Source organism: Ornithodoros turicata, chromosome 8 (assembly GCF_037126465.1).
Source record: "Ornithodoros turicata isolate Travis chromosome 8, ASM3712646v1, whole genome shotgun sequence".
Lineage (NCBI taxonomy): Eukaryota > Metazoa > Arthropoda > Arachnida > Ixodida > Argasidae > Ornithodoros > Ornithodoros turicata.
The window spans coordinates 21273021-21296194 of NC_088208.1; the positions used below are offsets into that span (position 1 = coordinate 21273021).

At 46.1% G+C, this 23174-nt stretch overlaps 1 protein-coding gene and 2 long non-coding RNA genes across 3 annotated transcripts in view; 2 read left to right on the forward strand and 1 right to left on the reverse strand.

Annotated features, from left to right (window-relative positions):
- LOC135366661 (filamin-A-like) overlaps window positions 1-23174 on the reverse strand; it is a 75498-nt gene that overhangs the window by 50924 nt on the left and 1400 nt on the right. The gene's annotated exons all lie outside the window — the stretch shown is intronic.
- On the forward strand, window positions 1300-21779 carry LOC135366057 (uncharacterized). Its single transcript, XR_010414076.1, has 3 exons — window positions 1300-1343; window positions 19427-19625; window positions 21617-21779. It is a non-coding gene; the product is annotated as an uncharacterized LOC135366057 (long non-coding RNA).
- Window positions 8408-13013, forward strand: LOC135366058 (uncharacterized). The gene is made up of 3 exons (XR_010414077.1): window positions 8408-8433; window positions 12030-12092; window positions 12711-13013. It is a non-coding gene; the product is annotated as an uncharacterized LOC135366058 (long non-coding RNA).

Here is a 23174-nt window from a genome sequence, read left to right on the forward strand (position 1 = left end):
CCCAACGAGAAAAAAACATACCTCCAGTACAGAAAAAAAAAAGCTGCGTTGTAAAATTAAGGACTGTGCACCGCACATAAATATTCAATTGTTCGTTTTTATTGTATTTGTAATGCTCTTTGTCTCTGAGGGGGACGGTAGGCCCGTTTATTCGAAAAGTGTATGAGAAGGGTTGACTTCCTATTCCATGGGCTGGGATTGTTCAAGCCGTGTGGTGTTCAACACAACCGAGGGTTTTACATGTCATGCATTATTCGTACGCATAAATCAAGAAACAATGCTGTATTACTGAATGCAAGCCCTGACCCGACCTTCTCTAGCGCCATAACCTCCAACATCAAGTTTTGCCGTTTGTATTTGTTTCTACATGTGCATTTTGAGGTTGGTTACCATGGGAGAAATGTTTACCAGGTATTCGTTTCGATTTGATTGGAAATAAACTGGCGCAAAGATAACGAAGACCAATAGTGTTGACGTTGGGGGGAAAAAATAAAAGGACGAAATAACGGATGTCAAGCTGCGCCCAACGATGCGAGGTATTCTGTGAGCGTGCAATTGTATTCCTGAGCAAGAGAATTGCCTGTTCGACACTTTTTGTCCATCAGCTAACACAGGAACCGACTGACGACGCACATTTAAAACATTTTTTTCCGTACTCTCGGATCCTGTTCTTATCTTGTACGGAAAGGTGAAATTTTGTGCACAATCCCTGCTTGGAAAACCCGTATCCCGATTAAGAACCGTCCGCTTCGATAAAAACGGTCACGAACGCATATATGCATCTCCTCGAAAGCGAGATAAATATGCGGAACTATTCCAATGGAAGATGCGCTTCGTCGTGCCATTACCTGTTCAAAAGCGCATTATAACACGTACCCTCATAAAAGAAAAAAAAAAAATCGGATACAACGAGGCGCCAAAAAAGAGCAAAAATAAAGCTCCTTGGCAGATATTTATTGTAAACGGGCAGCGAACCGAGGCTACTTTAGCCAGCTTTGCGGAGACCGACTTGTCTTGGCTACAGATATATACACAGATGGCTGCATTACTAAATAGGCAAGCAAGCAAGTTCTTTTTCGCTCTGCCTCCGTGTTAAAGAACGGATAACTGAATTCTTTTTAATGCTTCTTTCTACTTTTTTCTCTCTCTCTTTCTTCTTTTCTTTCCAGATAAGTAAGCAAGGCCAAAAGGACACGTGCTCGGAATATACGAACGGAGACTTCTTGAAAACCGCACGCAAGCCGGGACGCAAATTGTGGGAGATTTTCTGCTCTCTTGGACTTCCGCGTCGTTAGCTGCGGCGACCTCACTAGAATACAGCAGAAAATGCAGATGACATCACGGTACGTGTTTGTATATCGAGCTGGATTCTGCGAGGTACGGGCTGGTTCATAAAGTTAAACCTGTTCTCCTAAACTTCCTTGAATCGACTGGAGAAACGTGAAATTTGGTTTGACCACTGTGGAGGGTGTGTAGAAGAGATTCAACACCAATGGCAATAACTCCATTAAAACTCCAGTTTTTAGTTGATACGTCGCTGCATGTTACACGATGATCCATCGCAAGTATTGCAATGTCTAGGACATCTTGTAAACGCGGTTAAGGAAGTTTGCTATGACATTATCAAACAAAGAGCCCAGAACACACGACCTGCACTGTCAAGAAACTTTAGTGCACAGAACAACCGGTATATAGACCCAAGTCGTGAGATCATCAACTAGGCGGCCTAGTTATCTTTTGTCTGCATGGGAAGCAAAGAACCACTAATCAAGACCTGCTCCCAGATGCGCCATCTCTTAGGCTGTTAAAGCAATCGATGTCTGGCTAATACAGTTCAAATTTCCTCGCTTCTCAATTAGGTATATGCCTCGCAAGGAGAGAGAAACTTTTTAGGCATACCTAACTGAGAACTTGAAACCCATTAGCCAGCCATCGGTTACCTTAACAGCCCAAAAGATAGTATGTCTCGGAGTCGGAACAGGTTCTGGTTAGTGGTGCTTTGCTTCCCATGTAGGCAAAAGATAAATAGGCTCGCCTTGTGCCCTACTCATTGACGATCTCATGGCTTGGGTTTATGTATCGGTTGCTTCGTGTTGTTGTTGTTGTTGTTTGTGTTGTACTTGCTGTTGATAGTGGACCTCGTGCATTGTTCGGCTTCTGTCGTGTGTTCTTAGCTCCTTGTTTTGATAATGTCGCTTTCCCGCCAACACACCCGCATTCCAGTGTTAATAGTTACTATGACATGTTCGAAAATGACAGAATCGTTGACCGAAGTTTCTGATTCGGTAACACATAAAGGGAGAAGGTTTATCGAGGGCTAGCTTCTATCCTTGCCGCAGTGATTGGAACGCTCGCTCTCTGGATACGATGAAGTAGCTTGAATCGCACTATATTTCACAAGCGACCTTGGAGCTCCAGGGGGGGCACCCCCCCCCTTTGCCCCCTATCGGTACGCACATGCTGGTGGTGGGTCTTGGTACTAGTGGCAGCAACCATCCACGGTGTGGACCACATATAGGAATGACGCATACCGGACTCTGGTGAGCGCACGTTAACCCTTACAAAGTGCCAGTTTATTCATAGCAAGACTGTAAGAAAAACAAGGAGTAATTTTAGATGGGTAGAAATCCAGTGAACCGGTAGAGATGTAGGAAGGGAGTTGCCTCAGGATAGAAGCCGCCGATATTTCGAACTGAGACTGTTCTTCTTCTGGGCACCGTCCTCATCATTGGCATGGTATTTAAAGGGTTAGGTGTGACGTGTTTAAAGGTTCATGCGAATTGTGGGTCAACAGCCCGGAGGGACATTAGTTCTTTGGGGGACTAACTGCACTGCCACAACCATTAGCACCTTTCGGAACTGAATGCATGGTAGTTTATGCGGAGTTTATGGACTATTTGTCGTGCTGGGGAGTAAGCATAGGGGTCAGGGTCCAGAATGGAGAGTAAATATGTAATATATGGGACAAGCTGTAGTTACTCCTCAGTTCACTGCGTGCTTTTTTTAAGGGGAGGAGTGTATTATGTACATGAAGATGAGAATGCACATAGGAATGAGAGGTGGTGTTACCTTGGCATCAAGAATTCATATCATAAAATGAACGGAAGTCATCCGTTGCTTTGTTCGTGATTTGTAAGCGATAAAACCTGCAATTTACGTTTTTCTCTCTTCCTCCCTTTCTCAAGAAGCCTCACAATGCGGAGAGGCCTCGGATTGGTTTCCTCAAATGACCTCCTGCGATGATTGGACGAATCGTGACAATCATCGGCGCTGGCCAATGAGAGAGCCCTAGAGCCAGACAAGGGGCAGATCTAGACCCTCGGTTTGGGGGGGGGGGGGGGCAGTGTCTTTGTCAGAGCACGTAGTGGTGGAGAGGAGAGAGGGAAATCGCATTTATAAACTGACGTTTTGGGGGCGATCGCCCAACCGCCCCGCCCTCCTGGATCCACCCCAGAGTCAGACAGTTCTTTGTCATTTTCAATGCCTTGCAGCATCTTGCAAATTAAAAGCTGATCTCTACGGAGACAGCGCATCCCCCGCACACACAGACACAAGGTTGCTAGTACAAATATTTCATTCACAAAGGAAAGAAGCACGACGGAATACACCGCGTGATTCATGAAACATATCCCACGCAAAACCCCAGATGTAGGAGTATATCTATATTATACCTTCTTCGTGAGCTCTCATTACACAAGGCTCCGAGGCCTTGACATTTGCCCACCTTGAAGCCGTGTGTTTCTGAATAATGCAACGGCAAGAAAAGAAGGGGGGGAACTGCCTCCCTTTCCTACAACTATGGTCCGCCCCCGCCCAAGGCGTTACCGCAGAAAACATTTTCATCTGGAATGGAGCAACCCTTCCCTTGGTACCAAAGGCGGTTGCGAAACGTGCACTGGTTCCGCCTGCAACTCTTCTTCCCCCCTGTTCTGTGTGCTCTTTGCCGTGTCATCACACAAGCGACATTCCCCAGAATACTCCAGCAGAAGATGGGAAAAACGTCATAACTTTATGCTGCGCGTGCGATCAATGTCCTGTCTTTTCGTACACTGCTAATTGCTAACGTCGTGCGGCACGGCCACGAGATATTTCGTAGCAGACGACAGCAAACAGCACTGACGGTGTCGTCTGCCAGGTGCGCAGCGCGCAATTCCCATATTTCGACACTGCGCTGCGCAATTTCTGGCCCGTGAGAAGTATTTTGGTTTTTCTCTCACCATATTTTCCATGGGCATGTAGCTCGGATGAATACACGGCTAACAGAGAAAAGAACAGAAACAAAACTAGGCGCGCTATTAGTGATAATATCACGTCTTGTCCCTATCATCATCGTCATCATGGCTCTCGGGATGCAGAATGAGGCACGAAGACTTTCGCGCGAAAGGATGGCAAGTTGTGATACGTTTCAGATGTTGTCTCCAAAGCTGAGCTAGAACAAGGCTTAATTAAGCCTATGATAGTTCGCGAACTAACGAAATTAAAGTCTAGTGATTGCTTACTGTTACCTTCCATGTGTGAATTGGGGCTGGGAGCCGGTTAAGCTGTAAACAGCTTTTTCTCCCAACTCCACGCCTACTTTCAGACGAAATAAAGGCTTTTCGTTCACTCATTCACTCATTGCAACACCTGTACCAAAAGCACCAATATGTGCTTAGATTTATTTGCGGCAGGTGCCAAGCGAACACGGACAAAGTATTAGAGCAAATCATATTTGCTAACAATTAACCCCGATTAGATTAGATAACAAAAAATAGACGAGTGATCGAGTACTCTATAGTTTGAAACGAGAAAACAAAAGTCGAAACCTCGAGAGAAGCCAGAACAGCAAACTCAGAAAAATGAATAAATCAGCGCTGGCCAACGCAAGAGCTGAATAACCCTACTCTGTGGCACTGAACCATTAGTAGCACAATGTCAAAAGAAACGATGAACCCGGCGGAAAAACGAAGAGGTGCTCGCTACAGTGAATATGTTCTACCTCGCAAGCATCACCATCATCATTTACCGTGAGGAAGGGGAGGGGGTGCCGTCTAGCGTAACGCTGAACACAACATTAGCGCCGGTAAGAGACAAGTCACGTAAGCCGTGTCCTCGCGTACTTTCAGCAAAAAAAAATATGTATGGGAAGTACGTGATGGACGCCGAGAACGAACCAACCCTGCATTGCGCAGGAACGACTGTGTGCTGCTGATGGGGTTACCCCTATGAGGTTCAATCGGTGGCTTAGTGCTAGAAAGCAGAAGGCCGACTTTGGCTCTCGGGAAGATTGATCGAAAACTCCGTGACCGTGTACATGTTACGGATTCTGTAAAAATGTATGAAAAAGGGGGAAAGCCCACCACAAAGAAAGTACTCTTGAGTTGAGTTGAGTAGCTCCACTCTAAGAAAAAAAGGTAGAATTTCCTACCCAAGCTGGTAGAACGACAGATCTACTCTGCAGCTATACCCAAAAGGTAAAACTGGTTTGAGTAGAAATGCGGTTGCAATGCAGCTCTACCGAAATGGGTAGAAAACCATACATTATTTTCTTAGTGTGTCCATGCAGGCTTCACTGCATACGGATAACACATGAACTTATGTAGTGTTTCCTGCATAGACCTACGCATATGTTTTTTTTTCTTAATTTCTTCCTCTTTTTCGTGGTCTGTGCGCTGGTTTAGCGTACGAGTATGTTGCGAGATCTCTCATAAGATATTTCGATGGACTGTGTTTCATGTTCTGTTGTTTTATTTTCTCTTATGGTGTTTTAAAAATTGAATGTAATCAGTTGTGCCGACGTTTGCTATGCAAATCAGCCGAAACAGAGAACGCACGACACGGAGGGAGGACAGCCTTCATTCCACATCAGAGGAGCACGTGCTTTCGAGCGCTGGAGATGTTTGGAGTAGGTATGGTGGTGGCGCTTCTGACAGAGCTCACCGTTGTCGGCCTCACGGAGCTGGGCAACGACCCGACTAACGCTCTGAGGGGAATGTGGTACTGTGGAAGGTAGGAAGACCGACATATGTCTGACAAAGTCTGAGGAAAACCCAGGAAAAACCCCAGATAGCACAGCCGGCTCCGGGTTTCGAACCCGGGTACCTCCCAGTCTCGACGTGACATGGCCAGCACTCTATAACCACTAAGTCACGCGAGCTGGAAAGTAGGTGCTTATCTGCTGGCCAGGTGGTGGTGGTGGTGGTGGTGACGGTAGAATGGCTTGCCGTTGTCGCCCTCGCAGAGGTCAATCGCTTTGCGGCCAAATGAGCTTCCAGTGGCGAATGTCATGCGCTCCTCAAGCATGCGGTTTCGGTTTCGGCTCATTTGCAATTCGGTAATGGATATTTCACCACACGCTGTCGGTTCACGATTTTTTTTTTTTATCAAATGGAATGACTTTCAACAAGTATTGTTACCCACTCTGCTATATCATTTTTGCAAGAAAGCCTTAGTAATGTTGTAGTTACATATTATCTTCGAGAGGATGTGTGCGCCGGGCCGTATAAAACAACTGCAAAAACGGCATCTATATGCTGCTTTCGTAGCGGGTAAAAATGAACACTCTGTATATCCCCAAGCAGCACAGTATCCTGGCCCAATAATGGCAGGACATCGGCAATACCGGGCCAAAATTGGACCAGCAATGCCGATATGCACCCACTATTGGGCTAAGATGTTGTGCTGCTTGTCTCTGTTCACTTCACATTCGCTCCGGTTTTAAAGTGACAATACGCACAGCCCCACTCAGTAGGCTTGGCGGGGGGGGGGGGGGGGGATCGAGCCCCTACTACCTCCCACCAGGCCGACTCACACAAATCGTGCAAATCCGATGAGAAAAAAAAAAGGATATATGTGGGGTCCAATGTGACGAACGGGAAAGTTCCCACAGTTCCTGGTGTCCATCTAAGCAGTATTATTGCATAATTTCGAAATTATGAGCTTTTCAAGCTACATGTACTTCCAATCTCGTGACGTGGCCTCACCGGTAATGACACCCCATACGTAATCACATTTTTTAACGTTCAAATATTCTACATCTCCATCTCTCATCTCGCTGTATGTGCAGGTATGCGTTTCTTGCACCCAGAATCAGCGGGGAAGAGGAGGAGACTTTCGTATCGAGCCCCCCCCCCCCCCCCCTTACATTGGAAATCTGGCTACGCCACAGGTCCCACTCCTTACAACGCCGCTGTACATCAAGGACGCCGAGCACGCAAAAAAGAACGACAACACGCGAACGTACGTAACACGCGACTTACGATCTCAACATTGATTTTGCCGTGTGCGTCCTTTCTGCCCACTGCAGCCACAGAACAACAAAAGCTTCCAACTTTCGAGTGACCTCCAAACACATTAATTGCCTCTGCGCGAATAGAAAAAGAGCGGACGGATGTCGAGCAAAACGTTTACACACCGCGGCAGAAGACAAAGGAAACGGCGTTGACGTCACGGTCTACCAGGGGGGGCTTCCTGTCGGGCAAACATCGATGTTTGATTTCCTTGAGGGGGTGGGACGTCTATTCACACAAACCAAGTCCCACTCGTCGCCGTTATGTTGTGCCAGTAGCCTTGCTCGCTTGCTGCATCAATAGGGGCTAAAGCGCGGTATGCGTGGCCGCTGTCTTTTGAGCGAAGGCACGTTTTCTATTTAATTTTGTTCAGAATATTTTACTGGTCCAACCCGCCAACAGTGCCTTAGGTGCCTCTAATCCACCAACGACCACCAACTTAGAGCTCTGTCTGGCTGCTCCAAGCGATCGCCATCGCGTTCACATAATGTCGGAGTTCTGGTCGGAGTGGACGGGTTGTTCCAATTACCTATCGCTGAGTAGACAGCAGTCCCATGGGATGCTCTACTCCGCATTTATGCCTAGAGGGTGAACACTACTAAAGTTTCTAGCTCATTGTATGCTGTGGCTTGGCCGGCAATGCTTCGACTCACCCCATTGTTTTCGAAAAAAAAAACGGAAAAAAGAACGGTTTTTTTTTCGAGCGATTCAAAATTTCCGGAAATTTTGCATCTCTAGTTGGTAGACATAGTGAAACAGAAACAGCGCGGACGAAGAACACCGCAGTTTCACAAAGCCGTATTCGTTCACGAAGGTCAATATAGTCGCTTCTTTGTATTAATGGTGTATAGACAAATGAGGTCACGTTTTTAGCCACTTTGATGTCTTCATTCGCGTTACCAGTCTACCGCAGAAACAAAAGAAGTATTCACCCAAGGGTTGCACCGAATTAAAAGTCAAAATGTCGTAATCCTGTGTGGAGTGTGGTTTGTTTATTACGACTTTTTAAGTTCTCTCGTGCTTTTGTATAGAGACATCACGTGCACCCCGAGAGAAACCCGTGCTCTTCAGGCTCCTGAAGATGCTGAACATGGAAGAGATCGGTAGACATCTTTAGAAAGGTCTACCGGTACAATGGAGCAGAACAAGGAACAACTAATAATATGTGAGGAATCGTATGAACACCTTACGGTTAAACGTGACATTCTTGTGGCTTATTGATTTTCTTTTCTTTTTCTTTTTTTTAAGATATGTGCCAATCGAATCCACGTATCCTAGGCAGGGACTCGAGATTCGGGAACCCGAATCCCAAAATGGCGAATCGAATCTTTCGAATCCACCAACCACGTTTTCTTTTTTTTTTCTTTTTTTTTTTTTTTCAAATTGGCGCATCCGGAGTCCGCCCAAAGCCTCATTGACCGATGGGTGTTTTCTTGTTTGTTCGTTTACTTTGCTCTATAGACTGAAAGAGTTCAGGCAAGAACTGCTACACTACAAGTTTAAAAGTGACGTGGTTTTGTTTTTGATAGTTGCTTGGTTTTATGGAAATAATTCAGATGCGAGAACTTATGTATTTATTGTAGTCGTCGAACAACGTGTTAAATAAATTACGTTTAAAAAGAATTATACGGGTATATCTTCTGCTGAAACTGCACTATTATTTATATAATTTGTCTTTCATTAAACAAACGTTTCATATTCTGCTTAAAAACACTTTTCATTAGAAGCTTTTTTTTTCTGGCTTTTTCAACTCTTTTTTTAAAGAAAGGATTCGAAAGATTCGAGATTTGTAAGATTCGAGGATTCGCAGAACCTTCCTTGGATTCGGATCTGGATTTGGATTCGTAAAATTCTGGATTCGTTCCAGCTCTAACTTTTTTTGCTATAGTAGTTCCAGTCTACCAAGTTGGCGGCGCTGTTGTACCATCTGACGTCATTTGTAGACATGGGGAGGTCTAATAGACCTTTCCCTGTTTACAAACAAATTACGTCAGATGGCGTATGTACAACACACCTACACCACATGCGCTTCAAGTAACCACGGAGCGAGCAGCAAGGCTGTTGTCTTGGGCTACACCTCTAGCCTTAAAGATTACACCAAGAATTTTTAGGTGCGTTAGCCGAATTGTTAGGGAAAATGTTTCTGGGAGCAATACTTTCGACGAGCAGTACTGGAGAATTTGGCATCGGCTGTATTGGCACCAAGCGGGGGGCCGGCCGCTTTATTGTTGTGTGTGTTGTCTCGTATTACTATACCACGGTGTAGCAACACATGGTATTGGTAGCAGGTATAGTCTTGTATTGCCAACTGCATGAAACTCCCCATCTAATCATCATTCAAGTAATGTTGTTGTTCTTGCTATTGATTTGATTCGGCTTTACTGGCGCAAGGATAATGTTGATGTTATGGAGTAGGGGTGGGACAAGGCGCAATGCTTTCCCACTCCGCATTTCAAAAATATTTTGACCTTGCCGTAAAAACGAAGAGCAGGCAACAGGACATCCGCTTCGCCAACGCCTGTCCAAAGTGTCATTAAGGTGTCTGTAGCTCTGCACATGTACATGTATTGTCTATTCATACCAAAAGGATAGAAGAAGTCGCAGTTCTTGACAATGGCATACCCTTTTTCAACGAAACGACTAGAAATACAATTACTACTGAGACATCATGGTAGGGGACCGAGAGACACGGAACAAGAAGGTCGGGCAACAAATCCCCAGTGCCTTCTCTCGGTCCCCTACCATGAGTCTATTCGCTACGAGATCGACCTATAGGGGGCGACACTGTCACCATTCTAGTGTGGATAACACGTGGGCCGATGTTCGGATTTGATGGTTCTTTTTTCGTGATTCTTGTGTATATTCGCCGGAAGATCACTTGTGCCGCGATGGTACGATACTATTCGGTTCCCCCTACGGCACTGAACGCGGAATAAACGTGTAAAAGCAGACGACGCGTCCAGAGTGCGATAGTTCTCTGTTCTCCGCAGCGCGCCGACACCGTTCGATCTCGGAGCGAATACCAGCTTTCCTGCACCCTCTCCCTTCTTACTACTGAAGCCCTTTTCAACCTTTTAATCAGCGGTGGTGGCCAAGGTCGTGGGGAGGTGGATGGTTCGAATCCTACCACCGGCCGTGCTGTCTCAGGTTTTCCCTGGGTTTTTCAGAAGACTTTCCAGCCCACACCTGTCCCCATATAATTACAGATCTAAACATAGCACCCAATTTTTCCCTCCCGAATGGACATTTTCCATAACAGCATATGCGCATGCGCTCGACCTTGAGGCGCCGGAGAGGGTTGTCTCCGTCTTCACTAGATGGCGCGGTATGGAGACGACAGAAGTGGGGACCGGTGGGGAGACCGCAGGAACGGCGCCAGCTCGTCGGTCCCACTGCGGACCTGTGTCGGTCCTACCCACGTGGATTTGTTTTGTTTGGATTTGGTTCGTTGGAGAGCCGCCAGAATACGCCACGTATGCGAAAAAGGTCCATTCTTGAAATGTATATAAATATAAGAAGGACGGACAGGTGAATGAAAGGCGTCGAACTTCTTCGTGGTGGTCTCCCTTAACAACACCCTCGAAAGTGTACTTCTGCAGCAAAAGATAATTCTCCCACTAGCGGATCGCGTGTGTACGTTACTAAACACGAAGCTAACAGTGGGAAAGTTTCGCCAGAGTGTCACGTCAACTGACGGCTAATTCACTAATTCTGTGACTCATCTAATCAGTCAACAATACAAGCTGACGGCTCAATTTTGACTGATCCCCGTGACATTCAGGAAGCAATGCGGTGAGCATTTACGCGGCCCTTTATCAGGAGTCACCTCACGACGAGCCTGCTGTCACCCGAGGGTGCCCATTGCCGGCGAAAGAAATAGAGCATGTTGACCGAAGGCCGCTCACGCAAAGTGAATTTTTTACGTCTGTCTCCTCAATGACGGGCGGAGAGGTGCCCTGGCATTGATGGCCTCCCAGTTGAGTTCTACAAGCGCTTCTGGAGTGTAATTGGTTCTTGCGTGACTGAAGCTTTTTAACATCTGCTAAATCGAGGGGTTGCTATGCCCTAGCATGCAGAATGGTGGTGTTCTTCTGTGCAAAGACAAGTCTCGAAAACTGGACCCAGATGCTTGTCGTCCGATTACTTTACTGACGAGCGATTGTAATATCCTAGCTAAAACTCTTCAATTGCGCGTTTCACCTCTGTTGGAGAAGGTGTTACATCCTTGCCAAGCATGTTCTGCACCCAGCAGGTTCTCAGACCTTCACAGAATCGCAACCACGCGATGCCATGAGGGAGCTGTGAAACAGTTTTGCAGGCTCCCAGTACTTTTATTATATTTCTTCTTTCCTTTTATTGTTCTTTTGTGACACTTGACAAGCAACACACATCATGTAAACATAGAAAATACGTATTAGAAACCAGGAGCGATTTGCAAACCGGGCTCCCTTGTAATGTACGGCTGCTGGATAGGTCGAATGATGGTGCCCCGTACTCCAAGACGTCATTTATCAGACAGCACATAATTCAGGTATAAGCACCAGAAGTCCCTTTTAAAACGCGGTTCTGGTACGTGTCCTTCCTCCCCCCCCCCCCCCGACACAAAATGACAGTTACTTAGCAGCAACAAAAAACGTGCGGCGTATAGACCGCCCAGAGCACTCGTGGCACCATCTTAGCCAGAAAAATATTTCGGGTTGGGGGGGGGGGGGGGGCTTTACATGGGGGAGAGTATTTACCCTCTTTTTTTCCCTCTTGCAGATAGGGGAGGGATGAATGCCTGAAACCCACCCCTGGCTACGCCACTGGCTCACTCGTGGGACGGTAGGTTACGTTTCGCGTAGGAGGACACCTATATTGAGAGACAGATTCTCGGTGCACCTAGATAACGACTGGGATGTAAAGTGGCAGGCCCGGAAAAATAGTGCAAAGGGTCAAGTGCCTCCCACCGCGCGACCTCCACCGAGAATATAGGCGGTTCACTTCGAAATCGAGCAACGCAATCTAGGTACTTCGAATGAAAAAAAGGTGAGGTGAGCGTCCTGGAGTAGCCAGTCCCGAGTGGCTCGGGGCTAACATCTCCATTTTCTTCTTTTTTTTTTTCTTTTTTCAAATCAATCAATCAAGGTGAGCGTTCGCACAATCAGTTTGTGTGTACCCCTTGAAAAAGTACAAGCAGCGGGATCTGAACCCACATTCTCTGATTTCCGGTCAGAAGTGCTACCAGTTGTATACGAGTACAGTGAACCCTCGTTAATATGACAATGGTCGTTGCCGAAAATTTTGGTCATAACGTGGAATTGTCGTATTAACAGGGGGGGGAGGAATTTTCAGAGGTTTCACTGCATTGTTCCTCAGGAGTATGGTCGTACAGCGCGTATGTCAGATTATCGGGGGTCATATTAACGAGGGTTCACTGTATTTCTTTCTTTCTTTTTATAGCGCTCCACTTTAATCAACAGGATCATCAAGAGATAAGACCTAATGAAGAACCCAAGAATAATCACATCACATCACATCAATTGACTTCTCTGCGTTCGGTTCTTACAGATAGTACATCCGGGTATTGGATATTGGGAAAGCGTGTATTTTTTGTCTATATAGTAATCATTTCTGTACAGCTCACGTACTAGTTGTACTCCACCGCTGAATTGTATACTGTGATAGGGTTCTGCTGTACACGGTCGAAATACATATAGCCTTTTGCCCCAGAGTTCTCCAGTGCAAAGTGAAAAATAAAATAAATAAAATATGTCAATGAACAAATAAAGAAGTCAATTACTAATGCAGACGTGAGGTACGAACATGAGATGTTCGATGTACAGGTACGCGCGCAATTTTGGTTTCAGTCCATTTGCGTTTCAGGAAACTACCTGTAAAGGTCCTGCGTGTCGTCACCAAGCAGGAGGACTACCTCTGGAGGTAGTCCCCCTTACACCGACGGAAACTGTCTTGCATATCCAATGACAAAGTTTCAGAGGAGTGTGTATAGCGTATTGAGTCATCGAGTAGGACGACGACCTATATAGAGGTTGTGTATTGTCACCAAGTAGGAGAACTATAGTTCTACAGGTACATATACAGGGTGTCCCACCGAAAAAGGGCCAGGGGCTAAATAAAAAACAGAGTGCTCTACACAAATAGAACCAACTGTACGTGCTTGGCAGTTGTGTGGTCTATCCAAAAATATTTTTTTCATCGCCCCTTGTCAATTAATTAGCGGTAATTAATATTCTAACTTTTTAATTATCGGTCTTAGCTCTCAGATGTCAATGAGGAAGTTGTAGTACATGTCGAAAAAGACGCAACTGAAGTGGTTCGAGGTTGCTATGGCTTGTGGTTTCGTTTTTTCCCGGGTTTAAATATTGGTTTCACACAAACTCTATCTCGTATTGTCAACTGTAGGATGGGACAAGCGTAAGCTTGCCCACATCACGCTTCAAAAATAAAGCGCCACCTGTGGTACACAAAGGCTCTAACACATTCCCTATCACGGACCGTTACCTACATGTTCATACGAGGCTTTCCGGTAGGAACATTCTCTTCTTTCACTGCTGAAGTACACTTTCGCGGGTGTCGTTAAGGAAGGCTGCAACGAATCCTTGAAGAGAAGAAAAAGTTCCATGCCTTTCATGCACCTGTCCCAGTGACCTTCTCCAAAACTGCATGACCGTACCGTCGGATGATATCTGCGCGAACAGGCTTTATTCTGGTCGAGTGCCAGAGAAGGGCGTCTCATGTCTCCCCCATGACGTCTTGCCGCTGCGTGAGCGTTTTTCCCGTTTTGGTGTAACGTCACCCGGCTGTCCCTTCTGCGAGTACAGGGAGTCAGCAGAACATGCTTTCAGTTTATGTTTGTTGCCGGGTGCCCTGTGGCATCGTGTAGCAGGCCTCTATAGCCTGACGGATGTTGAGTGCAGCACAGTTCGTGGTCTGTACCCCCTCCCTGTCTCGCTGCGGGATAGGCGGCATTTTGTGCTCTTGGTGGTCGAAATCAACTACCAAGTGTGGATTTCACGCTGTCGACGAGTGCACGCGCAGGAGAGCCGCAGTGTGCAGGAGGTGATTCGGCTAGTTAACGCCGGTATTCGCAAAGTTCTTTGCAGGGAGCGTGCGGTGCTTGGAGCAGTTGAGTTTCACCGTCGCTGGATGACCTCTGACATCCTCTTCAGGGTGGACAATGGCAAGTTCCATGTTAATCTATGAGATGTCCACATCCTCGTGTTGTTCTCCCACTTGCAGCTTTCCAGTGTCATGGACTGTTGCATGGCGAAACGGACACGTATAGCAATCTCTGACCAGCCTTAGTCGCTGGGTGAGAGTTGGTATTCAGAATGTTGTTCGAGTCTATTTGAGATGCTGCAGGAAGCCTGCCCCTGTGGCCGGCCTTCCATTTGATGCCAATACACACTCATGTCTCCCTCCAGGCCTGCGTTGTAACCTTAGCAGGACACCACTGAGCCCACTCTTCGCTCTCGGGTAAGAGTATAGTCCAATAGAAACATACGCGCGCACCGTGTATTAAGGAACACGGAGAAATAGCCATTTTCGAACTCGTCGCCACGTTTAACCGTAGGCGCGTGGCCTGCATGCATTCCAGCACCGCCTTGCGACGACGCTGGGGCGAGCTGCTGGGGTGGAGACCCTGGGGCTCTGGTACGCGGGCGCTCTCTCGCGACGGGGACTCTGCAAGCACGCACGCCACGGATCACCTGTTCAGTTACACCTACTCCGCGGGCGCAACTCTGTCCCCAAGGTTGATTGATTGATTGATTGATTGATTGATTATGTGTTTAATGGCACAAACCCAAGCAGCACATTGTACTGAAAGTCGAGTGCAATAGGGGTGGACGGTATGTGTCTTATTGATGTCCCTTAGTTTCATGAGTCTGTTCAAGGCCATTCACCTACCCGACCTCCCCTATTGTACCCGACTTTCAGTACATTTTGCTGCTTGGGAAGGCAAGGTGCGCTCCGGCAACGAAGTGATGCTATTGATCGTACCGGCACTGAGATAACATGACACTGCAAAGCGTGAAGCACGAAACACATTTCTATGATAAGACATGCCATAGTGAACAGAACGCTCAGAGCAAACACGGGTGAGCCCACGGTGTTTGGTCACGCCTCAAAATTATTTCATAATATCGTGCCCCTCAAACTCGCCCTTCTGCAAACCCACATTTAGATAAAGCGTCGTAGATATAACGCATACGCGCGGTTGGTGTGCATGTTGGGCGAGAGCGACACTACACAGCAGGTGATCCATCCTGCTACGCCGATTCTGCCGAGCTCATCCCGTCGAGAGGAGACGGCAGACTGGCGGTGCCTTGTTTTTGCAAAGAACGGATGAACAAAATACTACTGGGTTCTGCGTGGTTTTATTGCACACCATGCGGGTGGTGGGCTCAACGGGATCGCGTAGCTGCCTACGGGCTTTACTTTGTCTGCTTGGATTGCAAAAACTCATTTGTATAGCTCATTACCACGACGTGTCTCATGTTGCCCCACGCGATGTCTCGTCTTGTCCCGAGGGTTGGGGCAAGATGAGACAATCTGCATTTTTGAATTTCTTGTTCCGTGCTTATTTTAGACCGGCTACGTCCGTTCCGTGTTTACAGGTCAGAAGCTCTAGACCCCTGAGAATGTGCTTATGACTAGTTTTTTTTTTTAGTACGAAAAATAAAAATTTCATATTCAATTGCCAATTTCTGTCTCATCTTGCCCCACCTTACCCTGGAAGACGCACGTTTTAATATGTGATACCACGAAGTGCATATATTATATGTTTCCTATCGTCTCTATAAAGTACCGGTGGACACTGCAAAATGCGCCTGCAGAATGCCTTTTAGCGTCTCGATGCCATTTTTTTCGAATCTCATTCAGAAAGTACGGTTACCACTTAGAAAAGCAGACGACAGCGTACTTGTTAACGCTACATGTCTTCCTACCAGGCAAAAGCGAGGGGCGGATACGGCTGGGAAGTCTCAATACACGTTTCACACTGAAAATGCTTAAGCGTTATCCAGTTTTCCATTTCCGTTTTCAACGACGACACCCACTTCCTTAACCGTTCAAAAGCACAATCGTCAAGACCTTCTCGCCGTCGTCTGCTTCCGAGTTGACGTCACACAAAAGTCGTCTGCTACTAACCAGCGCACAGTTCTCACACTCTTCCATGCGTTTATGCATGCCGGCGCGTATCTGACAATCTTCCGCACACAATGCACGCGCAACAATGCGTCTGCCAGTACATAACGGGAGGGCCTATTTCGAACGTCAGCGGTGCTCGGAACCCCCGTGAGGCCTTATTAACTCGAGATCACGTTCAACGTCCAGCAGACCATTTACTTTGTACCTGCCGAGGGAATAGGAAATTTTACGTACGGGGATAACGGGATATTACAAACCTTCATTACAAACCTCGTATACTTCTCAAAGCTACGGATTTTATTAATTTTGTGTAGAGATGGGACGAATCCAGAATTTTCCGAATCCGAAAAAAAAAACAGAACAAGTTTAAAAATCCGGGGGGAAAAACACTTCTACTGAAAAGTATATTGAAGCAGAATATGACGCATTTGTTTAACGAAAAAACAAACTAAATACAGTCAAACTCCTTTACAACGAAACTCAGGGGACAGCACAAAAAATTCGCAGTAAATGTATTTTCGTTAAAAAGGATGTCCATTATTGGACCTATAGGGCTCCAGCGGGACCGCAAAAAATTTGCTGTAGTGGTATTTTTGTTAAAAAGGTGTTCGCTATAAAGGAGTTTGACTGTAATAGTTCACTTTTAGGAGAAAACATACCCATATACTTCTTCCCAAATGTAAATTTATTTAACGTGCCATTCATCGACTACCGAGAATACATAAATTCTCGAGTCTGAATTGGTTTCATAAAACTAAGAAACAATCAAAAGGAAAACCATGTTGCTTTTAAACTTGCTATTTAAAAGTTCCAGCCTGAACTCTTTCGGTCCAGAGCAATGTAAACAAACAAACAAGAAAACATACACCGGCCAATCAGGCTTTCGGCGGACTGCATTTAAAAAGGAACAAACGAACGTGGTTGGTAGATTCGAAAAATTCGACTCGCCATTTTGGACTCTGGGATTCGGATTCCCGAACCTCGAATCCCTGCCTAGGATTCGAGGAACTAGGATTCGAGGACTCGAGGATTCGCAGATTCGGCTGGGCACATCCCTATAATTCCGCGAGAAAGGAGACGCAATTAATATAGGCAAGCAACGATGAAGCAGGTGGATTTCAATGCAATAAATTCGGTAGGATTCCGCGAAGACGCGAGATTTAGTCCGAGATGTTCACTTTTATTGAAATATCAAACGATAAAGTCCAATTGGAGGCACACACGTCAATTTACCGCGGAGACCTTGTGCCCCACAAGGACGACGACAGCACCTACATTCTTGTAGGAGCAACTGCAATACCCGCATTTCGTCCCCCTCACCCCCACCCCCACCCCCCTCCAACCAGAAACCAGCAGATGCTTCTTCATTGCGACACAATAGAATCTCCCTGTATACGATGACTTCTCTCAGATTAATCAACACGACGGCTCGAGCCGCTTTCATTCCCTGTATCTTCTATATGATTGAATTGCACAACAACGTATAGTACCTGATACGTCGTATAGCGTAATTTCCTCATCATTTCCCGCTTGTCTTTTTAATACAATCAAACTCCTTTACAACGAAACTCAGGGGACAGCAAAAAAAATTCGCAGTAAAGGTCTTTTCGTTAAAAAGGATGTCTATTATTGGACCTATAGGCTCCAGCGGGACCGCAAAAAAAATTTGCTGTAGTGAAAACGAAAGGAAAGTTAGGTAGCAAGCGAGCTGGTGGTGACGATCCATGACTTGAAAACCCGAGACGAGGTAGGGACGAAAACAGACATACACAAACACGGTCTCAATGCTGTAGTGGTATTTTCGTTAAAAATGTGTTCGCTATAAAGGAGTTTGACTGTATAATGACGAGGTGGCCGCATTCCGTTAACGCACGTGATCCTCCTGCTAGTAATTGTCGCTCGTAAACAGGTGAAAACCCGATGAAAGATGAAAGTCACTGAAAAGGTTAGCCAGCTGTAGGAGTCGAACCCACATCTTCTCGATTGCCGGTCCAGGGCTCTACCAAATGAGCTAAGCTAACACGCCTTCTCAGCGACTTCCAGGGTGCGTCATCTGAAGGGGGACAAACCAGCCACTCTCTCTCACTCATCCTCCTTTCACTCTTACATTCTTGCTCACTCATACACACACATTCATACGACGGGATCGACGCAAGCGGCAACTGTTGAACACGAGGAAACTGATGTTCTGAGGCTGGAACAACATAGAAGGGACAAATACATACAAAGCCTCAATTTGCCTAAGAAAATTTGCCTTGTTCCAGCCTCAGAACATCAGTTCTCTCAAGCGTTCGCACATTTCATCTGTGCACATTTTATTTGCGGTGATGTTTTCATCCATTCCGTTTCGAAGAGTAACCAGCTCTCGTGGCATAGTGGTTAGGATGATCGCTTTCCACGACGAGACTGGGAGGTGACACGAGTATACGAGTCCTGTCACCTGCTGTGCTGTCTGAGGTTTCCCCTGGGTTTTCCGAAGACTTTCCAGACGAATGTTGGCACAGTTCCCCCTCAAGTCGGCCTAGGAGGACGCACACGAACCCCCCCAGTCCCCCACTCCTTCCTGCTGTCCTCTCTCCATCTGTCCACGTCTATACGCCACTCATATAGCCACAGTTGCTTCGCTGCGCTAACACGGAATTAAAAAAAAAAGATTCGTGTAGTTTCCCTTTCTTTTCTGAGTAACGCGTCCTGGAGTAGCCAGTCCCGAGTGGCTCGGAACTAACATCTCAATTTTATTTATTTTTTTAATTTTATATACAGTCAAACTCCTTTACAACGAAACTCAGGGGGCAGCAAAAAAAAAAATTGCAGTAAAGGTATTTTCGTTAAAAAGGATGTCCATTATTGGACCTATAGGGCTCCAGCGCGGGACCGCAAAAAAATTTGCTGTAGTGGTATTTTCGTTAAAAAGGTGTTCGCTATAAAGGAGTTTGACTGTATCAAATCATTTCATCTGCCGCCAAGAAAACCTGTTAAACGAAGGATCCTCATTTGTTCCGCAGTGTCTGAAACAAAAAAGGGGAAGCAAGACAACAACAACAGCAGCAGTCCCTGCTCGGAATCTGGGCCATTGCCGACGAGGCAATCGCTCGTGGCACCTGAATACCTGGCGAGCGCGGAGTGAACGGAAAAAAGAAAGAAAGAAAGAAATCTCGACCAACCACGAACCTGTTCCCTCGGTCAACCATCGGAATGAGGGCGGTAAGATAGGTTGCGCTATAGGAGCCGTATTCAATCCATTCAATAATTCCGGCCCATCATCAACGGGTCCCCCTTACGTCATCCTCGTCGGACTTATCGCGGTATATCGCTCGCTGTCGATGTCCCCTTGTGCAGCGCAGACGAGATTCCAGTTCTCGCGTAACGACACAGACAGAACGGTATATATATATGACCTTCTGGAGGTCCAGTTTTTTTGCAGACCATGTAGCGTCAGCGTGCGCGAGGAATGTGTTTGAGGAAGGAGACGTGGATGGCATAAAGAAGCTCGAGTTGGAACGTCTGTACAGCAAAGATTATTAAAACTGAGAAACTTTTTTTTTATTGTCCGCAATACGTGGTAAGGACACCACGCAGTGATGTCCTTACTTTCGTGATGTGATGACTTGAGCAGGCACCATCCGTTGAACCATTAGTAGCCCTGGAAGCGTTAATCTGACGATTTCTATATGGTATAGTACCCAGTATAGTATCTAGTGTACAGTGAACCCTCGTTATTATGACAGTGGTCGTTCCCGAAAATTTTGGTCATAATGCGGAATTTTCATATTAACGGGGGCGATTTGCAGAGGTTTCACTGCATTCTTCCCCAGGAGTATGGTTGTAAAGCGCGTATGTCAGATTATCGGGGGTCATATTAACGAGGGTTCACTGTATATGCTCTATACTATCTAGTATAGTCTATAGTAGTATTTTGTGCCGCTTCCACAAGCCAAGCACAATGTTCTCTCGATGTGAACAATTTGGAGTCCTGCCTGAAGGCCATGGTCATTTCCGTGTCATTTACGTTTTCACTTTTTGCTCGAGCCCCTCCGTTTCACTTGGCGTGGAAATAAACTTTGAATTGAAATTGAAATTATTTTTAGCGATTCCACGTCAGAACCGCGAAACAACTGTAACTACTGTGCCGGCATCCGTTCAATCCGTCCATCCCGAAATGTCCAAACACCGAAAAGTCCGCACCGAAATGTCCTACTCCGGGATGCCTCACAGGCTCACACACACCGAGATGTCCTAGATACCCTCCACCGGAGACTCCTCGCACTTGTATAGTCATGCTCGGTTATATCGGTCCCAACGGAAAGGAAGGTATGGGAGAGAGTGTGACCTCTTGCTATACCGGGAGATTTCCCCTCAGGACTAGTTCTCAATCCAAGCAGCAAAATATCTTGGCCCAATATTGGATGAATATATATCAAATGATATATATATATATATAGAGAGAGAGAGCTGTACGCTGTGGACTAGTTGGCTAGAAGTCATCAGGTGGCGCACGCGGGACACAAGGGACGAATCTATTGTGTCTTTTGTTTCTTGTGCGCCATGCCCCACCTGAATACTGGTTCAATATTGGACCAACATTGCCAATATCCAGCCAATATCGAGACATGATGTTGCGTTGCCTGGGAAACACTGATAATCAGGCAGACATTTCCGAAATTCGCTACATGATAGGGCGTTTTAGTGGACAGGATCGTACGCAATCGCAAGGTAGAGTTGACTCCATTGGGCAAGCACAGTGGAAGCGTACGCTAGTGCTTTTGCTTGAGTATCTCACAGGAGTGTGGGGTACTCCTTGAACTTCTGCGTTTCGTTTGTTTGGAACAGCAAAGTATTTTGAAAATGCGAAATAACATCAAAACAAAAATGAATTCGTACATCTCGTTCGATAACGTCTTGTCGGTATATTACTTTTCGGTTGTCTAAGCCGTGCGACACTTTTGCAATAGACAGCTTGGTGGCTCGTGCGTTGGGCAGAGTCACGGAAACACATCTCGGGCGGGAGCCCGGAGTATCAAAGCGTGTTTTGATCCGTCGGACGTTGAACGCGTAGCGTACGCAAAACGAGACTGTACGACCCCCACTAAAAGTATCTACTGTCACCTGAAGACTTACGAAACTAGCGCATGCAATGACCTATGCTACGTTACAACCAGCGTTACTGACAAAGCGATTCTCAATGTCGTTTCCAGTGCAACGCCCTCCGCCAACGCCGTCATTGACAAGTAGAAGAAATACCCGCAGGTGAAGCAGACGACGAGCAACGGGGCAAAGCAGACGTTGAACCCGTCCACTGTAGCAGGAAGTTTTCACAGGACTCGAAGAACGCTACGACGACGGTCACGCTCAGGCTGCTTTCGGAACAATAAAAACATTTTTTTAAATCCTCATCGCTTACCAAAATGAAGACTAAAAAACACAGTGAAAGGAAAGTTTTGATACGTTCCTCCGCTGGTTTGCTGCACGAAGAATTGCGTAATGTGCGCATAGCAGACGACACGTAGCAGACGATATATCTGCGTTCTACCGATGTGTTCGGATAGCAGACGACGTATCTCATCTGCGTTCGTACGATACGAGAAAGAAGGGCCTTCGGGGTGGCCTTTGTCACGCTTCTCAATCATTGGAAGAATCGCAGACAGGCGAACGTTCATTGATGATAGCGCGATATGTTCGAAATCTGATAGCAGATATGTTTGGTGTTGAACGGATTCTTGACGCGATATGCCGCCTTGTCATGTTCCATCCCTTAAGTTGCGTTATATTTTCGCATGATGCCGGGCATGATACCAGACTAGCACATCGACTCGATAAGTAATAAAACATCGCAGCGGTCCATTCAAAACAAAACGATCAGTAAGACATGTCTTCGCATACGGCCTGAAATTCGTGGAAATCGGTTATGGTGACAACTTTGTATTGTCAACTGTATGATGGGACAAGATGCTTGTGACAGCTTCTTCAGGGAAGATGCAATTCAAAAGTGTAACGGGGGGCATTTGTGAGCTGTCAGTGCCACTAAATTTTAATTGCAATTTAATTTGTGTGGATGATCAAGACCGCTCGATGAGAAGTTTGTCGGGACAGCACAAAGGGAATTAGAACAGTAGAGTTCGTGCAACAATATCAGTCGATGCCATTTACGTCTGTTGAAGACAACAGAGTAATTCGCGTGATAACAGTTTCGCGCTAACTAAGATAATAAGACAGATAAGATGAAGAGTGTGGATTTATTAAGTAAGCAGAACGTTACTATATGTTACGTCGTTACTATGTTTATGAGGGGACATTTCTACGGATATTTCAAGCATGGGCTCGCATACCGGGCATTAGATTCCAAGTTTTTTGTTTGTTTTTTCCTTATACGACATCCGTACGTAATTCTTTTGTTCTGTTTTTTTTTTTTTTTTTTTTTTTTCGAAACGGCATACCGATCGTATAGTTGCTGTGAACGTTTAACATAGACATAAAACTGAAGAGGGACACTGAAACGTCCGAGAAGACGTTGTATGTGCTTGTGGCAGTTACTGCGAGATAATCCACAATCGCCATCGCTCAAGGTTCCCGATGCAAGCTACACATTTGGAGAACAAAATCTTGCATCGTTGCAGAATGTAGTGAGAGGCAGGTAGATGTCGTGTAGCGTTGGATGTGTTCTCTTTTTTGCCGAGTTCCTTTCGTGTAGTATATCATTCCAGTACTGCACAAACTTATTTCAGCTGTGCGAACACAGGCTCTACCTGCAACATC